Below are 18,550 nucleotides of genomic sequence, written 5' to 3'. Positions count from 1 at the left end.
CATGTCTATATGTATATATGTACATCTATATGTATATATATGTATTTATATATAAAATCTTAAATGTGCATAGGAAAAGGTTTGGGAAGATATATACCAAACTGCTACTGGTAGACAGCTCTAGAAAGGGAGCTAGGATAGGGACCGGAAACCAAAGAAACGTTTCTTTTACCTACAAAATTTAAACTCTTTACAAGGGAAATCTACACCTGTTCTACTGAAAAAAATTAATTCGAAAATATAGTGGGAACAGGGGCAGTGCAGAAAAAGGAGAAGACAGCTTGCAGTTTTACTTTATACTTTTGGTATTGGTTGAGTTTGGGGGAGTTCCTTCAACTATCATGTTATTTTGTAGCTTTTTTTTTTTTTAAAAGATTTTATTTATTTATTTGGCAGACAGAGATCACAAGTAGGCAGAGAGGCAGGCAGAGAGAGCGAGCGAGAGAGGAGGAAGCAGGCTCCCTGTTGAGCAGAGAGCCCGATGCGGGGCTCGATCCCAGGACCCGGGATCATGACCCGAGCCAAAGGCACAGGCTTTAACCCACTGAGCCACCCAGGCGCCCCTATTTTGTAGCTTTTTAAAATAAGTTTTAAAAATGTAAGTGCTGTGGGGCGCCTGGGTGGCTCAGTGGGTTAAAGCCTGTGCCTTTGGCTCGGGTCATGATCCCGGGTCCTGGGATCGAGCCCCGCATCGGGCTCTCTGCTCAACAGGGAGCCTGCTTCCTCCTCTCTCGCTCGCTCTCTCTGCCTGCCTCTCTGCCTACTTGTGATCTGTGTCTGCCAAATAAATTTAAAAAATATATATATATATAAATATATAAGTGCCTTGACAAGGTCAGAATAATAGGGAAGGCCCATTGTTCTGGCACCAAATGAGGCTGGGGGGCCACAGGCAGGGTGGCAGCTCATTACATACCTGCCTCATATGGACACATAAGGCTAGAGGGATTTGATCATCAATAAGGAGGAAAATCCAGGAACGAGTTTTCTAGTCAGTGGATGGAGAGCCGGCAACTGCTGGGGAGAGTTTCAACCTGGAATCTACCAGAAAGGATCTGGCTTCAGGAAGGCCAAGGCTGGCCTTGAGGTGCTGAAGATGGGAAAAGACGCAGCAGACTCTGGATAACCACCCTTAACTGGGACCAGTACAGAGCTCCCCACCCACTGCCTATGGGTCTTCACACCCGGTACACCTGCTTTGCTGGAGAGGAAGCCGAGCCCAGTCAGGTACAGGGCTTGGCTCAAGGCCACACAGTTCCCAAGGGACGAAGCAGAACCCACACCTGATCATCACATCACTAGTCCCACCCTGTACTCCCTGCCGCCAAAAGCTCCCTGAGAAGACAGCCCCGGCAACCCCAGCCCACTTTCCTTCTACCCCATGCATGCCTCCTCTCAGCTTCTGGGATCCACAGATACACACATTCCACACCTAGAAGCTGGGTTTCCTCCCAGCACCTGGGACCTCACTTAGCCCAGAAGGGGTGCCTCGACTATCAGCTATGGAAACAAAGGGCACTAGGTCCACCCTTACACAGAAGGCATGAAGGACTTAGCTGTCCTTCTGTCTCCCAGTCCCCAGTATGCCCCAAGCTGGCTTACCCAACGAAGGGTTTCTCTAACCCTGTAACTACCCCCTCTAAGGGGAAGAAGACAACTTTTAAGAATTCCCCTTCTCTAAATATGGTGGAAGGAGGGTTCATCGGGTTCAAATCCTGGCTCTGCTCCTTGCCATGTGACCCTGAGCTGGGCTCACTTTCCTTGTTCCTCCCAATGGAAATGCTGGGAGGATCAACTAGGAACCACAGAGCTCTCTATCCCCAGCAGGAGCTATAATGGCAAGGAAGGGGACAACAGGACAGGGGTTAAGACTACTCAAATAAAAGCCAAAGATATCTTGTTCTAGCAGTAAAGGCTGGAAACTACCTGATGAGGATGAAAACAAAGAAATACAGTGGGGCACAGTCATACCACAGAATACGATATAGCCGTGAAAATGAATGAGCTACAGCTAGAGATATGAACACGACTGAATTTCACAAATATAATATTAAGCAAACAAGGAAGTTGCAGAACATGGGAAGTATGATGGCACTTAAACAGCATTCTTAAACCTACAAAAAAGTACTACATATTGTGTAAGGAGGCCTATATTTATACTAAAACCACAGATACAAGGAAATAAACTTCAAATTCAGAATACTTGCTACTTCCAGATGAGGGGGAAAGGGGATGGTCAAGGAGATATTTCAGGTATACAAAAATGTGTTATTTCTGAAGCCAGATGGATGGTGTACGGGGTGTGCCCAATACCCTCTACGTCTGAAAGATTCCTTAGTATTTTCTAAGAGTTAGTGTTGCTATCCTTCGACCCCTGTTCTTCCCAGGGGCTGGGGCAGGGGAGGGGAGAGCACTTGCCGAGGCAGAAGTTGGGACATGGAGGGACCAGGGTTCCTCAGACCACTGATGAAGCTGGCCACGACAAAGGCCCAGGACGATGGCCTGCCAGACAGTGGAAAACGGATAGAGCACTCTCCAGTGTGGGTGGAGACCAACCCCAGGCCCCTGACTCATGGGACACCCCCCACACCCGCCCTAAAAATACCAGCTCCGGCCTCTGAGTATGACTCCTTGGTGACACAACTCCCACCGCGCCCCCGCCCTCCCCCCACACATACATCTGCCGGGCCACCCGGTTTGTCCACCCTGTAGGTGTTCAAGGGCATGGGGAACAGCTTCAGGGGGAGGTCCCGGGGAGAGAAGAGCTCAGCTGCTCCTCGGGCCAGTCATCTGTTCCTTTTGGAAGAGTGACTGTCCTCGGCCAGTCATGGGGGAAAAACATCAAAAACTTCCTGCAACTAATAGGCCACGGTGACCGCCAAGGTCTGCCTCTGGAGGTTGGGGAGCTCTGCTCCATAGAACAAAGGGAGCTTCCCCCTGCTTCCCTATGACTCCTTTTTGGCAACTCTCCAGAGGGCCTTGGACATCCCCCCCTTCAAAGAGGGACAGCGAAAAGAGAAGCAGGCACTGTGGGCAGGCAGGGGTGCAGCAGCAAGAAGTGGGGAGGAAGGATGGGCACAGAGAGGCCTGGCCCCTCGGGAAGAGCTCAGGAATGGATGGATCCAGAGCACTGGGCCACAGAGTTTTTAGAGCTGAAAGAGAACATTTTAAGACAGCAGCCAGGGCAATCCCTTCATGCTGCCCTGGGCATACCAAAGCCAGAGAAGGAAAAAGACCTGCCCAAGGTGGCAGAGGATGGCAGTGACACAGAGGGGAGGCAAACCTAGGCCTCCAGGGGCCTGCGGGGCACTCTCTTACTACCTGGCACCATGCCCTTCCTCCCTCCAAGTGGTCAGGAGGCAAGGAGGGAAAAGGGAGGTGAGATAGGACGAAGTTGCACCCAGGGGGGCCCAGCTGTGACACGGGAAGAGGCTGCCTATAAGGTACAGCACCCCCTGACTCTGGGGGTGGGAGTCAAGCCAAGACTAGATGATCACTGGCTGGGGTGCTGGAGGCTTTTTGAGGGAACTTGGGCCAGATGTCCTCTGCGCCCCAGGGATAGAAAGGCATCAGACCCTGGGTGGCTCGGATGGTTAGGCAACTGCCTTCAGCTCAGGTCATGATTCCAGGGTCCTGGGATCGAGTCCTACAACAGGCTCCCTGCTCAGTGGGGAGTCTGCTTCCCCCTCTGACTTTACCCTGGCTTGTGCTCTCTCACTTGCTCTCTCTCTCTCTCTCTCTCTCTCTCAAATAAATAAATAAATAAATAAAATCTTAAAAAAGACAGACATTGGACCCAGAGCAAAGGATGACCCAACCAGAGAGGACACAGCATGGTCCACAGGTGGCAGAGGGGTTAAAAGCGAGTTATCCCAAACCATGAAAAATCAGACCATCCCCACCATCTCCTAATGAAATGCCATCGGCACGCTCACGATTATCCTCACTCACAAGATCAGCAGCTAGCACCGACTGACTGCTTAGCATACACCAGCCTTGTGCGGTCTGTCCCCTTAATTTGCAGCACTGGAGAAGCCAGCTCTGACATCAGGGGACCTTACAAGCAGGGAGCAGGGGCCACACCCACACAGGTGTGCCAAACTCTCCACCAGGGACAAAGTAAGTCACACCTGTGGCAGCAGCATGGCCAATGCCCACTGGATCAGCCCCTCTTGGGGGGACACAGCCTGGTATGTGTTTAGCAAGCCACACAGGTGCTGCACAGGCACACTTACGTTTGCCAACCAACCGCTCTAATCACTTCCTGATGCTGCCCACAGGGAGAAACCACAACTTCTCTGCCTGGTAGTCAAGACCTTAGGGTTTTTCCTGGTCCAGCTGGCCAGCTCCCCCAACCCAGCAGAGCCTTACCCCAAATCCTCTACCCAGTCTACTAAGTTCCAGAAGGTGCTCAGGCCCCACTCTGCACTCATCATCTTTCTAGAGCCTGGCCTTGAAGCTGTCTGCCCGGAGAGGTACCCACCCCGCACCCCAGTGACCTGGGGCCCCCGAACTGCCCTGCGCTCCAGTGAGACTTCTGCCGGGTACTTGCCGGTGTGCAATGTCTTCCAGATCACACTCAGAGCACAGCTCTCCCCATTCTGCTACAAATGCCTGGAGGGCCAGGCTCGTTCCTTATGCACCTGAGCCACCACGCTCCTCGGCAAACACTGGGCACGAGGCGGGTCAGGAAAAATTGGCTGACTGTAAGAAAGAAAGAAAAATGTTCCTTTGGGAAGCATGTTCTGGTTCTCATCCTGATGCTGCCACTACCTTTCTGGGATAAGTGCCTTCCCATCTCCTGGCCTCAGTTCCCTCATCTGTGAAATGCACCATTATTCTAGTTTCTTCTATTCTACTCGTCCACTGAGTGAATGTAGCAGAGCCTTACCCCCCAACACTCTGATCCAGGATCAGGGACTGGTCCCTGCTCTCACCCTTCTGCTCCAGGAAACAGAGAAAGGCAACAAACAAGGAAACACTAAACATTATTACATTCTAGACACTAAGTTCCATATATACACTTTCTCATTCGCAAATAAACAAGATTATTGCAGAGTATGATGAGCATACAAAAACACAATAGTAATATGACAGAAAGTGAAAAAAGGGGGCCACTTTGCATAGAAAGGTCAGGGAAGGCCCCTCTAAGAAGGTGACACTTGAGCTGAGACTTGACAGATAAGAACTAGCCGTGAAGAAATGGGGAAAGGCGTTCCAGGCAGAAGGAACAGCACACACAAAGGCCTCAAGTCGAGAACAAGCTTGGCACGTTGGAGGGGAAAAAAGCAGGAGGTGTGGCTAAACTGCAGGGCAAGCGGCAGCAGTACCCGGGGTACTCAGAGTAATAGACAGATGACCTCCTACAATGGTGAGGTGCTCAAACCAGGGCGACCCGAGCCACCCCAGGACATCCGGGCCCCAGCTCACAGGCAGCATTAGGGGTAAGGGTATGAGTCAGACCCCATGGCTTCCTGGGGCCCCCCAAGACCTGGTGTGGGCACAGAGGCAGGTAGCACCCCTCAGCATGAGAGCCTCACCATAGCCCCAGGACACCCACGGGTGGGGGAAAACAGGATCAGAGAAGTATGTAGAATACAAGACACTCAACTGCAGCTCCCAGGGGGTCATGATCAAGTGGTTCCATGAAAGGCCAGTTCCTGATTACACTATTTTCCCAGGATACAGAGAAGACAGCAACCTTGGTCAGTGGAAAGGGAATAGGGCGATACTATGCAAGGCTTACTGGTCTTGGCCAAATCTTAACCTTTGTGGGCCTCAATTTCCTCATTTGAAAATTGAGGCTACTATTAGTGACTAGCTCCCAAGGTTGTTGAAAAGATTAAATGAGATACTGAATATAAAGCAGTGTGCCTGGCAGGTTAAGTGTTCATAAAGGTACACTGTCATCATTACTGCTCTTGGTTTTTCAGTGCCTCCGTTCTGTTTGCTGTAAGGATATTAATATAACATCACAAGATTCCTAAGCCTTTATACTAATAAATATTCCAGCCTCCTGCATGCTCAAGAATAAAGAAAAAAAATTGAGAATCATCCTCTCTGACCTCTCTTCTGATGCTGAATTCCCCTCTACCATAACCTGGAAAATACGTGCTGATTAAATTCTATTTTCATGATACTGTGAAATTATAATGATGCATTAGGAATCCACAGATTTTTCTGTACTGTCATTCTGCAAGGGGGTGGGGATGGACGTTGCCTATTCTTCTGCATCATCCACAAACCACCCCCAACCAAAACACAATCTCTCACCCTGTGGCACAAAATTCACACCCACCTCCATACACATAATTAATGAATGTACAATGTAATCACTTCAGTATTGCACCCTCTCTCTCTCTCACACACACACAGACACACAAATGTTCTACAGTGGAAAACTCACCCATTCGTAAAAACACACCGAAAATCACTCCCAGAGATTCACTACAGCTACCCTGCACTACACATGCACACAAATGTTGCCTCCAACAGTGTGCAAAGTATGTTCAAAAGAAACTGGGTAGCTGAACTCTGGAGCCAAAGGCCAAGGTTCGAATCCTGCCTTTGCAACTCCCTAGCTGTGTGAACCCAATCTCCAGGTGCCCCGGAATCCTAAACTGTAAAATGGGGGTGATAATAATAATATTCATTTTAAAGAAAGATGCGACAATTACAAGTTTAATACACCAAAAGGGTTTGGATGAGCACTTGGAAAGCGCCTAATAAATTATTTTCCTTTCCATTACATGTGCACACTGCTTCCAGGCCGGTCCCGCACACTATACACAGACCCGCGCCGGCTCACTCCCCCCCCATCGGCTGGTACGCACGCCTTGCACACTCCGCCTGCACGCCGTTCCCAGACGCGCTCGCCCACACAGTGCGCAGGCGCGCCCACCGCCCTCGGCTAGGGGCAGGGATTCGCCGCGGCCCGACCCTCGCCGCCGCCGGGACCTCAGGCCTGGGCCCAGGAGCCGAGCAGCCCAGGTCACCGGGCCGGGCCCGACCAACCCTCTCCTCCGCGCCCGGTCACTGCCGAGGCTCTGAACAACCAGGTCGCGGACTCCCTTCCGCCCCATCCCCGCTCCGCACGGCCGGCTTACCTGAGGTTGGGGACCCTGGGACACACCTCCCTCCCCCTCTGCGTCGAGCCCCGGATCCAGGGACGGGTTATCGGCCGCGGCCACGGTCCGGCCCTCCGGCACTCCGCGGGTTCCCGGGCCGGGTAGGGGGACCGCGCCGCGGACGAGGAAGTGTTGGGGGCAGGGCCGCCCTACCCCTGGGAAAGTCCCCGGCGACTGACAGGCCGCTCGCCCAATCGCGCTGCGCCCTCGGGGCGGGCCCGGGGCCGCGGGGGCGGGACGGAGCGAGGTAAACAGCAGCCGCCGGGGGAGGTCCGGGGCCGGGAGCAGCTGAGCTGTAGCGGTTACCCCCTCCTGTGGGCCAGCCCTTCGGGCGGTGACCTCCGGGGCTTGGGCAGCCCCCCGTGTCACTCCCCGCGCCGGAAGCCCCGGAGCCCGGGCTGAGGCCGGAATCTCAGAGCGGAGACGAACCGCAGAGACCACCCCTTCCCTTCCTTGATGCCAGGGGCTCGAGGACCACAGCGGGGAGGGAACTTGCCAAAAGGCACGTAAGCATCTGGAGCTGGGCCAGAGGTAGAGCTCGGGGCCGCAGAGTGGGGTCCAGGGCGCTCATGAACGACTTCGCGGAACTCCCAGAAATTCAAGCTGAAAGGACCCCTAAATAACTTTTTCTTTCTGCGTAAACTTACAGCCCCAGACATTGTAAGCATTTTGTATGCATTATTTCTTTCACAGAGCCACCCTAGTGAAATGGGTTTACCCCTTGTTTACTGTAAATAAATTAAAAAACAGGCACTGAGGGGAGGTTGGTTGACAGTCAGTGGCTGAACCAGCGTTTAAACCCCGGTGGGCAAATCCAGAGTCCTCCTCCCACCCTGCCTACGTATTTGTGGGTCAGATCATCCAAACAGCTGTGGGGTTTCCCAGACCCTTAAGGAGCAGCTTGATTTAATGGTGGAAACGCTGTCTTTGGTTTCTTTTTAAGTCCATCATTTTATTTAAGAGGGTTTTGATTTCAAAAAGTGGAAAGACCTAAACTGGGAATAAAGGACAGCTCTTTAAATGTGGGTAAATACAGCTTTATGAAAAACCTATTGCAAAAGACTCATTTCCCCAGAACTGATGAAAACTTAGTCATTGACAGGTCCTGGTCCTCAGAAAGGACTTGGTGAGCTCTTTCGTACAGGCCCTCATTTTACAGAAGTAGAGATCTGTCAATCAACTGTGACTGTGAACACACACACACACCCCTCTACCCAAGTAGGAACCTAATTGGAAGATTCTCCTGTCAGGCCTTGTGACTTCATTTACTTCAAAGGTCTCTTCAAATTCTGGGATGCCTTTAGTTATTTCAAAAGTGTTATCACATTCTCAAAACAATAGTACTATGGTACTAAACAATATTACTATTGTTACTATTGTTTTTATTTATTGTTTCCTATTTAACTAGGAAAAGAAGTACTCATAAACTCTGATTTTAAAGAGGGTGGGAGAGCAGGATACAAAGGCCAAGCCAAGCACATTTGAGTGTCACCAACAGGGGAGGGGACGGAGGGATTCGAATCGGGCTGGTTCACCAGAGGCTGGTAGGCATCACCTCTACCCAGTAGGCTTTCCCCAAAGCAGGGTTTTCTTCCTGCTCTTTGTCTACAGTTCCCAATTTGCCTCCTCCTGGAATGCTGTCTTCCTAATCTCAACCCAACTCTTCTCGTGAACGCTGAAATTTACTTTAAAAAAAATGAAAAGTCTCCACCTATTTGCATTTTGCTTCCAAACTATTTCAGCTGTCTTTGTAAAATGTCTGACCTTCGAGATTTAGGCAAATAGCTTCATCCCTTAAATTGCCTGATGACCACTAGGAGGACTTGTTGGACAGTGCTCTGGTATGACATAAAAAGGTCACATGGTCTTTTCTTTTTTTTTGGACTGATTCCCTATTTTGGCGTACTTTTTCCTAACACTTATAATGTGTGAGAAAATCCTCTTCAAAGTCATGACCACACCCACCCCTTCCCACCTTTTTAAATCTTTGTCTGAATTCAGAACTTCCCACCATGTTAGAAGCCAGGGAGAACATTGTTCGCAATCCCCTATTTGATAGATAGGTAAACTGAGTCCTCAGAATAATAAAGGACTTGTTCAGGGCCGCACCCATTGAATGATGCCACCACAGTTAGAAGCCAGGACCTTGGTTTCCAGTAATATGTGCCCTTTTCACTGCATCCTGTTATCTTTCCAGTGTCATGATTTTCCCTACAGAAACTCAACGCTCATTATGAACAAGGCTGGGTTCTAACTCCTACTCGACCACTTGCTACCTGGGTGGTCTCCCTAAGCTTCAGTTCCTCTCTGAAAAATGGAGGAAATTGCATCTTACCCCTCAGGGGATCATGGGGATAAATGAGTTAATGCAAGGAAAGCCCAAAGCTTGGCACACAGTAGGCATCTGAGAAACGGTAGTGGCGTATAGACATGGATTGCGAGCACTGGACAGATCTTCACGGTTAAACCCAGGAATGCACTCTCCCCAAGTTCCATGTCACCATCCACATCCTCTATGGTCCCTGAGACCCCTGGCAGGGTGGGAAATGGGCCCCCCAGCCTGGCACCCCCTGCCATCCCCAGATACGGAAGGAGATGTCCAAGCCAAGAGCCGAGTGACTCAGGCAGCTGGAAACTTCTTGCTCTTCCAGAGTGATGACAAGCACCTGCATAGAGCCCCACCTGGGAGGAGAATCAAAGGCCTGTGTTTGGTTTGTTTTGGTTTTTGTTTTAAAGCATGCAACTTCCCACCAGTCCTTCCCTCTCTACTACCTCCACTAAGGATGCTCCAAAGAAGAACCGAAGTCCACACTTGATAGAAATAAAAGACCTACCAAAAACCTCACCTGTCACCAACCGAGCTTTAAATTAAGTGCCTGAAAAGGAGTGTTTTTTGCCATGCAAAAAGGTTGTTTTCGCCATGTGGTGGCTCTGCTCTCTGACCTAACAGGATATCTCCCAACCACCCTGAGGTCATTACCACTGTCATGCCCATTTCACAGATGAAACTGGGGCTTTGAGGTGTTAGATGACTCGCCCAAGGTCTTATACAGCAACAAGTCCTAAATTCTTTCTGCTCTTAAGCATTAGGCTATGGAGTCTTGCCAGCCAGTAAGAGCTCAAAATACCAGTCCTTATGGCTCATTTAGGAAGGATCAGATCCAACCTTTCTCTCACATAGATACAACCACTGAGGGCCATCTGTACACCCCACTGATGGGAAGAGGAGCTTCTAAAACCACCAAGCTCAGCCTTACTCTAGGAGGTGAATTTGTGAGTTAGGGTCTTGGCTACAGGGAAATGAAACTCAAGGTGAGCAGCTAACGAACTAGGAAAAGAGCAATCCCGGCTCTGGGTCCCTTCCTTCTATCCAGTCTCCTGGGCCCATAGCCTGAGGCAATCTGGGGAATATAAAACCCTTGGTGAATTCTAGGTGCTTTCTGGTATTGGGTGTGTGCACATGAGAGAGAGATTTTAGTGATAGTTAAATGAGAAATGCAAGTCAAGCACATGCTGTTGGCTGAAATTGTAGGTAACCATATTTTTTGGTAAGAAATAAGTAAGCAGAAGCAACGGTCCCCTGTTTCCCATCCTCAGCCTCAGAAGCATTTTAATTCTATCTACCTCCCAGATCACTGCATGAGGGATGGATGGATGGCTCTAAGATTTCCATAACTTTTCATGTTCATTAGGTACCTTAAGGTGAATTAAACTATACCAGACTCACAATTTGCCCCTCCTCCAAGAGCCTGTGGGTCATGCAAGGGTTAGGGTATGGGCTCTGGAGTCAGACAGAGCTGGGTTTAGGTCACAGCCTTGCCCTTACGCCTTGTGATCACTCTCTGCGGGTTTCCTCACAAAGAAGGTGAAGGGCAGGGTCCAGTGCATAGGGGAGAGAAAGAATAAGGTGACATAGGGCCTGGCATGAGTTAAAGGCAGCAAAGCCCAGGGCCCAGAGCTACGGAGGAACTTGCCCAAGACCTCACAAAGTGTCCTCAGAAGCACCAGGCCTAGATGGCATGTCTCCTGACTTTTTCTCCAGGGTCTTCCCTGTTTTCGTCCTTCTCCCTCCCAGCTGTTTCCGCTGCAACCCTGGGCCTGCCATTTACGCTAGGGTTTCTAGGACACCACTGCGGAGAGGAAAGAGCCAGTGACTCTGGGGGAAATTCCCGGCCTCAGAGCCTATGTGGCCAGGCACCTCCCACAGTTCCCGGGACCCCAGGCTTCCCCTAGTCCATGTCCTCTCCCTCTGGCCTCCCTGTCTTCAGGTCAGGATGTCAAGCCAGATCTGAGTTTGGATCCAAGCTTGCTCCTCGTGATCCTCCTGGGAGTGCAGAGAGGTCAGCCCAGCCCAGCCCCTGAGGGAGGCAGCCCCATGGGAACCAGACATTTCCTAATCCTGGGAAGCCCTAACAGGGCCCAGGGAGCAATCCTCCTACCACCTCACCCCATGTCCTTTCTCATACTCCTCCTTTCAGGGTCCCTCCCACTGCTCCCTCCTTTCTTCTCCAGCCCAGAAGCCGCTGTGACAATGACCTGGTCTCTACTCCTTGCCCCTCCTAGCCAGGGACTTCCCGGGGCTGGGCCTTAGGCGGCTCTGGAAAATCTGGACTGTTTGTGATTAAAGAAGAGGCCATATCACCACCGTCTGCCAGCTCTCACCCTCTCCCTGTGCCTCAGACCCCGTATGAAATGTTCAACGACAGCAGGGTCCAGCCAACCCTAGGAGGGAAGTAGGTGGGTGAACCTTCCGGAGAGCCATTTGCTCCAGCGCTGAGGAGGGTCCCAACCCTCCATTACGTTCCCGAGGGAGGCAGAGCTAGACTCCCACCCGGGCTCTTCCTACCTCACTATATAGACCACTGACGTGGGCAACACACACACTTGCCCACCCTCAAAAACTCACATTCACCCAGAGACGCACACACGTTCATATAATGACCCAGACACACACGCAAACACTTAGACATGCTTGTGAACTTGCACTCACACGTATACCTCAACAGATCTGACACAGACAACTCACAAACAGAGACGCACATTCTCACACCAACACAAATCCACGTTCATACTTGTGACCCCAATCCCTTTCCTCCAGGGAAGGATAAGACAAAAATAGACTCTGCTTTTTCCTTCCCTTGGGAAGATCTAGCAGCGGCTAGAAAGAAACACACGGGCTGAGGAGGGGGCAAGAGGAGGAGGGCAGGAAGAGGAAATAAGAAATGGAGGGAGAGAAGCAAGAGGAGAATGAGACCAGGCAAGGAGGTAGAGAGGCCCAGAGCCTAAGCCCCAGTAGGAGAAGAGGGAGCTGGCTCAGGGGAGCAGCCGACCCCAGCTGGCAGGAAAGTAGGAGGCCAGGTGGCTCTTGGCAGAGCTGGGGGGTGGCCTGGTGGCCCTGACCCCTCACGCAGTGAGCCCTTAGCCATGTCCTGACCCGCCGCCCCAGGGCTCGGTCACTTACCTGGGGCAGGAGAAGACGACCGGGGGTGCAGCGGGGGCTGGCACCCTGTGAAGGCTCGTCAGCTCGCTGTGCTTCTGCAGGAAGGAGGGCTGGGCTGGGCTGACTTTTAGGCAGGAGGGGAATTCCCCGAGATGGAGGAGCCAGCCGCCAGGCAACCCCACAAGGCCCAGCTGAGGCCCCATCCTGCCCCCCCGGCAGAGCACAGGGCCCTTCTTTGTCAGTTCCCCACCTGTCACTTCCCAGACTGGCTATCACTTGCCAAGCATTCCGGGGAGGGGAGGGCGTTCTGGGGAGGAGCTGGAAGCCTGAGGGTTCTGTGGCCGGACCAGGAACTGGCGCGGGGGCATCCTGGTCTGCCCACCCTACCCCAGCCCTTGACTTCTCCCGAAGACCGCTAATGCCTCCTTTGCCTGAGGTGGGAGATTCCAGCGCCCAGGACCCTCAGGAAAGGACCAGATGCCCAGCCCACATCCTCCTCCCCCATCCCTGTTCCATCTGTTTCCATTTAGTGTCTGTGGACTCTCCACAGGGAAGGAAAAGCCCCCTGCTTCCCTCTGTGCTGGCTCTCATTTCCAGGTCAGGTGGGGCCTTAGCAAGCTAAGCTCTTTAGCAAGGAGCCGCCCAGCTCTACACTAACCAGCCGGTTCTGCTGCTCCTCACTTTCCCATCCAGATGGAGCCTTGGAGATCCCCGGCTGTAAAATGGGTATTTGAGTCCTGCTGGGCCTGGTTCTTGTGATGAGGTGATTAAAACAGAATGATTCTAAATGTTTGAGTACTTTACAAACATAAGGTCTTCGTTCATTATCCACTGAAAAGATGCTTGGGGAGGACGTGGGTTGGCTATGGATGAACTGGCCTTTCTTGATCACTTCAGGTTCTGGAACTTCTTTGTTCTTAACGACAACATTACAGACTGCTGAGGATACAGGGATGGACAAGTCAGAACCACTTCCTGCCCACTCAGAGGTCACAGACTCTGGGGCTGCCCTGTCCAGTATGGTAGCCATAAGCCACCAATGGCTATTTATATAATTATAAATATATATTTATATATGGTAGCCATAAGCCACCCATGGCTATTTATTATAAGTTAGTTAAAATTAAATAAATCAATAACTCAGTTCCTTGGTAGAGCTTGCCATATTTCAAATGCACAGTAGCCACATGTGGCTGTCCCAGTAGGCTGCACACGTACAGAACATTTCCATCACTACAGAAAGTTCTATTAGATAGCATTGCTCTGGGCGCTGTGGGCTAATAGGTAGTTAGAATCAAGAATGGTAGAGATGTGTTATGACAGGAGAAATACAGGGAGCTACAGGAGCATGAGCATCTAGTTAGGATTTGGAGACCTGGGAAGCCTTCCTGGAGGAAGTGACACATCAGCTGAGACCTGAAAGCAGTCAAGCAAGAGCACAAGGAACAGTGTTCTTAGCAAAGGGAATAGAATATGCAAAGAGAGAATACATTCAGGGAACTGAAAATTGTTCACTCGGAGTGGAACATGGAGTTTGAAGCAAGGGGGAAGTAAAGAGGTGGGCCTGGAGAAATAAGGAAGGCCAAGTCACAAGGGGCCACACTCAGCTTGAGCAGGGGGTTGGGAGGCGAAAGATAGGAGGTGAGAGATGGGGAGAGTGCACCGATTCCAATCCTCTCCTGCTTCTGTGTCCTCCAGATTGGGATTCCATGGGGAACGCTAGAGAGAGCTCCTGGCCCAACAGAGGAGGAAGTGAAGGCCAGACAGGGGAAGTGACTTTCCAAGTGACTAAATAAAGGGACTTCCTGACTCCTAGTCCAGTGCTCTTTCCCACACTGCACTTAGTCCCTTGGTGGCACTGGCCAATTTTTAAATGTTCAATAGCTACATGGGGCAAGTGCCTACCATACCATACGGTACAGGCCTTTCCATCCACACAGAAAGTTCTACAGGACTAACAGCACCAATCCTTGAGCTAGATCAAGTGCAAAGGATGATACACTTCCCTGCACATAGACCCTTTTCTCTGTAAGGAGTAAATTACACCTCATGCTGACAGCATTATATTCTCCCCTCTCTGCCCTGTGCTACCTGCTTGCAGGGCCTTCCTCACCCATGTCCCCAGCTGGGCAAGAACAGGCACTCAGGATGGTGGCAGGACTCAGCATCAGGGAGAGTGATCTTATCCCTGGCTCCCTCTGGGAAGCCTCCTGGTGGCCTGTGACCAGCCATCTGGGTCAGCCAGGACCTTCTGTGAAATTGAGGAATGTCCCTTCCTTGAGAAACTGGGTTTCAGATTCCTCACCAGTAGAGTGTGTAATTCAGCCCTGATGTGCCTGGATTGCAGTGTTTCCTTTAAACCTGACATCTTCTTTCCGCAGGCCTCGGTGATCATAAATCATCTGTGACTTCACAAAACCTTGCTTGGACTGGTTCCTGCTCAGGGCATCTTAGATGATGGAAGGACCTTGAAGGGCTAAGGAGGCTCAAGGAGCTGGCCCCACATGAACTAGAATCTCTAGGCAGGAGCACTTGGCTTGCAGATCCTGGGGGACAACTGGCTCTGGGCTCTCTGTGCTGAAGTGCTGAGTACAATTAGCTTCTCCCACCTTCTCTCACACTTCTTCTTCATCCAGCCATGGATTCCCTGAAATTGCCTTCCTTGTTCAGGCTGTGGGATGGACATCAAGGAGGAAGGGACCCTTGGACTGCACATCAGAGGAGCTGAGCTTGAGTCCTGGCTCTGCTGTGTGGCCTGGGCAAGTCCCTTCGCCTCTCTGGTCCTCAGCTTCCCCTTCTGTAATGTGAAGGAATCAGACCGGATGATCACTAAGGGACCTTCCATTCTGATACCGTAAGGAAGTCCAGAAGTTCAGAAAAAGGAGAAATCAGGGCAGGCCAAGATGATCAGGAAATAATAACAGTAATAGCTAATTTTTTAAAAAGATTGTATCTATTTATCTGAGAGAGAAAGAGAGGGAGAGGGAGAGCAGGGAGGAGGGGCAGAGGGAGAGGGAGAAGCAGACTCCCCACTGAGGAGGGAGCCAGTGCTGGACTGGATCCCAGGATCCTGGAATCATGACCTGAGCTGAAGGCAGACACTTAACCAACCACCCAGGTGCCCACTAATAGCTAATATTTAAGATTAATGTGTACTGGGCATGATATCAGAACTCTAGGAGATTGGTACCCCTGCTTTGCGGATGACCTGGCTTAAGCCAACACCTAATGAGTAGCACAGGGGAGTTCAAACTCAGGTGATGTCTACAGAGCTCACCTTGGGGAGACAAGATCCATGCCGGACCTCAAAAGATGGCTGAATTTGGATACACACAGGGAACCTCTCACTGGCCCACCCCTTTGATACCTAATTACTCAGGCCCACCTCTCCTGCCCTGACATCTCTGGTTTCGCTGACGTTTTGGGAACAGCACTAGGCCAGTCTCATCCTAGTTGATCAATATTTATTTAACAAATGAATGGACTTGACTCCATGGGTTTCTTGATTCACCAAGTCTGCTGAATGCTTCCCAAGGATGGGAATTCCTCATGCCATGGGGACCTGGTCCAGGACTCTGGGCAGATTTCTGGATCCCATCATAGACCCAAGAAATCATACTTTCTGGGGGTTAGGGCCTGAGAGGCAGCATTTTCAGTAAGCTCCTGCAGTTATCTTAGTACTTAGTAGTTTGAGAGGCCCAAGCTCCCTAACTGGGTCTTCCAGCTCCAAACTGAGCATCATCTGCTCCTATAAAGGCAGCCAAGAACTCAGTCATGGACTAGTGGGCAGTACCTAGCGTGCTAGTACTTCTCTGGGTCACCCACGCATCAAATCCATGACTTTTGTAAAAATGCTTTGGGTCTACCAGCTTCCACTAGGGGCCAGTCCCACTGCTGTTACTAACTCTCTGTGTGATATGAGCAGCCATTCCCCTCTCTGTCCCTCACCTTCCTCATCTGGGAAAGGGAGTCAATGCTCTTCACCCATCTATAATCCTGGGAATACCTGTGTGCATAGAAGTGCCCACTGAGGTCATTTCATTAGGAATATCATAGGTCAGGGGGTCATCCATCTGAGCATCTGCCAGAATCATCTGATCCGTGTGTCCTGTTAGACTGATCTCAGGTCAGTGGTTCTCAATCCTGACTGCGTATTAGAATCACCCGAGGAGCTTTGTAAAAATACAGATGTGCAGGCCTCACCGCAGACTAATTATATCAGGATCTTTTGGGGTGGAGGGTGTGGCCTGGGATTGGCATTGAAAGGCTCCCCCACGGGGCCCCTGGGTGGCTCAGTGGATTAAAGCCTCTGCCTTCGGCTCGGGTCATGATCTCAGGGTCCTGGGATCGAGCCCCACATCGGGCTCTCTGCTCAGCAGGAAGCCTGCTTCCTCCTCTCTCTCCCTCTGCCTGCCTCTCTGGCTACTTGTGATCTCTGTCAAATAAATAAATAAAATCTTAAAAAAAAGAAAAGAAAGGCTCCCCCAGGTGATTCAAAGTTGGGACTCCTGCTCTCAAAGCTGCCATTCGAATCATTGGTTTTCATGCGGGTGGTCTCGGGACTTCATTGCTCCCCTTTTTGTTCCAGGAAAAGTGCCTTCTCAGTACCAGCATCAGAGACCAAGAAGACAACAGACCTTAGAATCTGAAGAGAAGAGAGTGCTGTGGGTCACCAGGCATTATACACAGTGGATATGAAAGGCAATATTCAACCTCAAACCAAGTCACCGCATGGAGAGGAGGTACGTGTCATTCTGGAGCATCTGAAAAAAATGGGATTCAGGAATGCATTTTGCAAAATTGTGCTTTCCAAGGAAAGGAAAGGAAATGGACTCAGGGCAATATGTTGCAAGGCTCTTTTCAAAGGAAGAAGATCCAAGGACAAATGTTGCAAGACTGTGCTGCTAAAGGAAGTGGGTTTTTTAGCTCATTCGATCTGGAACAGAACTTAGAGATTATCTTGACCACTCCCTTGGCTGGACAGAAAGGGAAACTAAGGCCCCGGGAGGGGAAGGCATGGGCCTAAGGTCAGTTGCTGACAGAGCTAGTATTACTAGACTTCTCAATCACCTCCTGCCTGCTGTCTTTTTCTCTAGTCCTCCGGTGTCTGTCATTTCTGGCTTTGCTCCAGGCCCCCAGCCCACCCTCTACGTTCACATTCTTGGACAGCACCCCAGATCCCCAGATCACACGATGGACTAAATCTGTGAAGCTGGGTCTCCACCTGCCAGATAACAGGGGCCCAAATCAGCAGGAGGCTGGGGCAAGCTGGAGAGGAAGGCGCTGCGTCTGATGATGTGGCCTGACCTCAGAAAGGAAGCCTGGTCACCAGGGGGAATTTCCCCGGGGAGTGAGGTCTCATGTCTATGCAAATAATGCACACCAATGAACCTGGACCCCAGGATGGGAGAGGGGCTTGGGGAGAGAGGACCGGGAGACAGGGGAATTGGAAAGGCAAGTGACAGAGCCTGACAACAGAGCCCATGCCAGGCCCCTTGTATGCTGTATCTCCTTTGGTCCCTGCAACAGCCTCCTCCCTAGGAGAGCTGGGAGCCTGAGGCCCAGTGAGGGGAAGGTACATTTGCCCAAGAGAACGCAGCACCACCCCGAGGGGAGAGCAGGCCTGGGAGAGCCGTGATGGGGGTGGATTTAGAGCCGCTGCTGCTGCTACTGGCCAGAGTGACAGCAACAAGGCTAGAGTCAGAGAACTCCAGTGAAGTTTCATTTTGGGTTTCCATCTCACTCACCTGGGGAGTTTTATCCTGGGGACAGCTAAAAGGCAGATAGGGAGGTAGTGACCCTGACTTCCCTTGGGCAAATCCCTGCACTCAGGTTTTCCAAAGCCCAAAGGTGGGGTGTGTGTGGCCCGGGCACTGTTAACCCTTCCACTGTTAGCTTCTAGAACACTCCTAGAAAAGGGAACAGAATGGGATGGGGGCTTCTGAAGGGAAATCTCTCCCTCTTGCCTCTTTACATCTCACTC

At 51.1% G+C, this 18,550-nt stretch overlaps 1 protein-coding gene across 2 annotated transcripts in view; it reads right to left on the bottom strand.

The window, feature by feature from the left end:
* The window catches only part of TNIP1 (TNFAIP3 interacting protein 1), a 43,662-nt gene extending 36,359 nt beyond the window's left edge, over positions 1-7,303 (bottom strand). For both annotated transcript variants that reach the window (XM_080803334.1, XM_080803335.1), the window contains exon 1: positions 7,107-7,303. The gene's annotated coding sequence lies outside the window, so the exon portion shown is untranslated. The remainder of the gene's footprint in view (positions 1-7,106) is intronic.
* Positions 7,304-18,550: the final 11,247 nt, after the last annotated feature.

The sequence above is a fragment of the Martes martes genome (assembly GCF_963455335.1).
Source record: "Martes martes genome assembly, chromosome: 5".
In the NCBI taxonomy this organism is placed as follows: domain Eukaryota; kingdom Metazoa; phylum Chordata; class Mammalia; order Carnivora; family Mustelidae; genus Martes; species Martes martes.
Note: the sequence above shows the minus strand (reverse complement) of the source record. Positions and strands in the feature narration are given on the sequence as shown.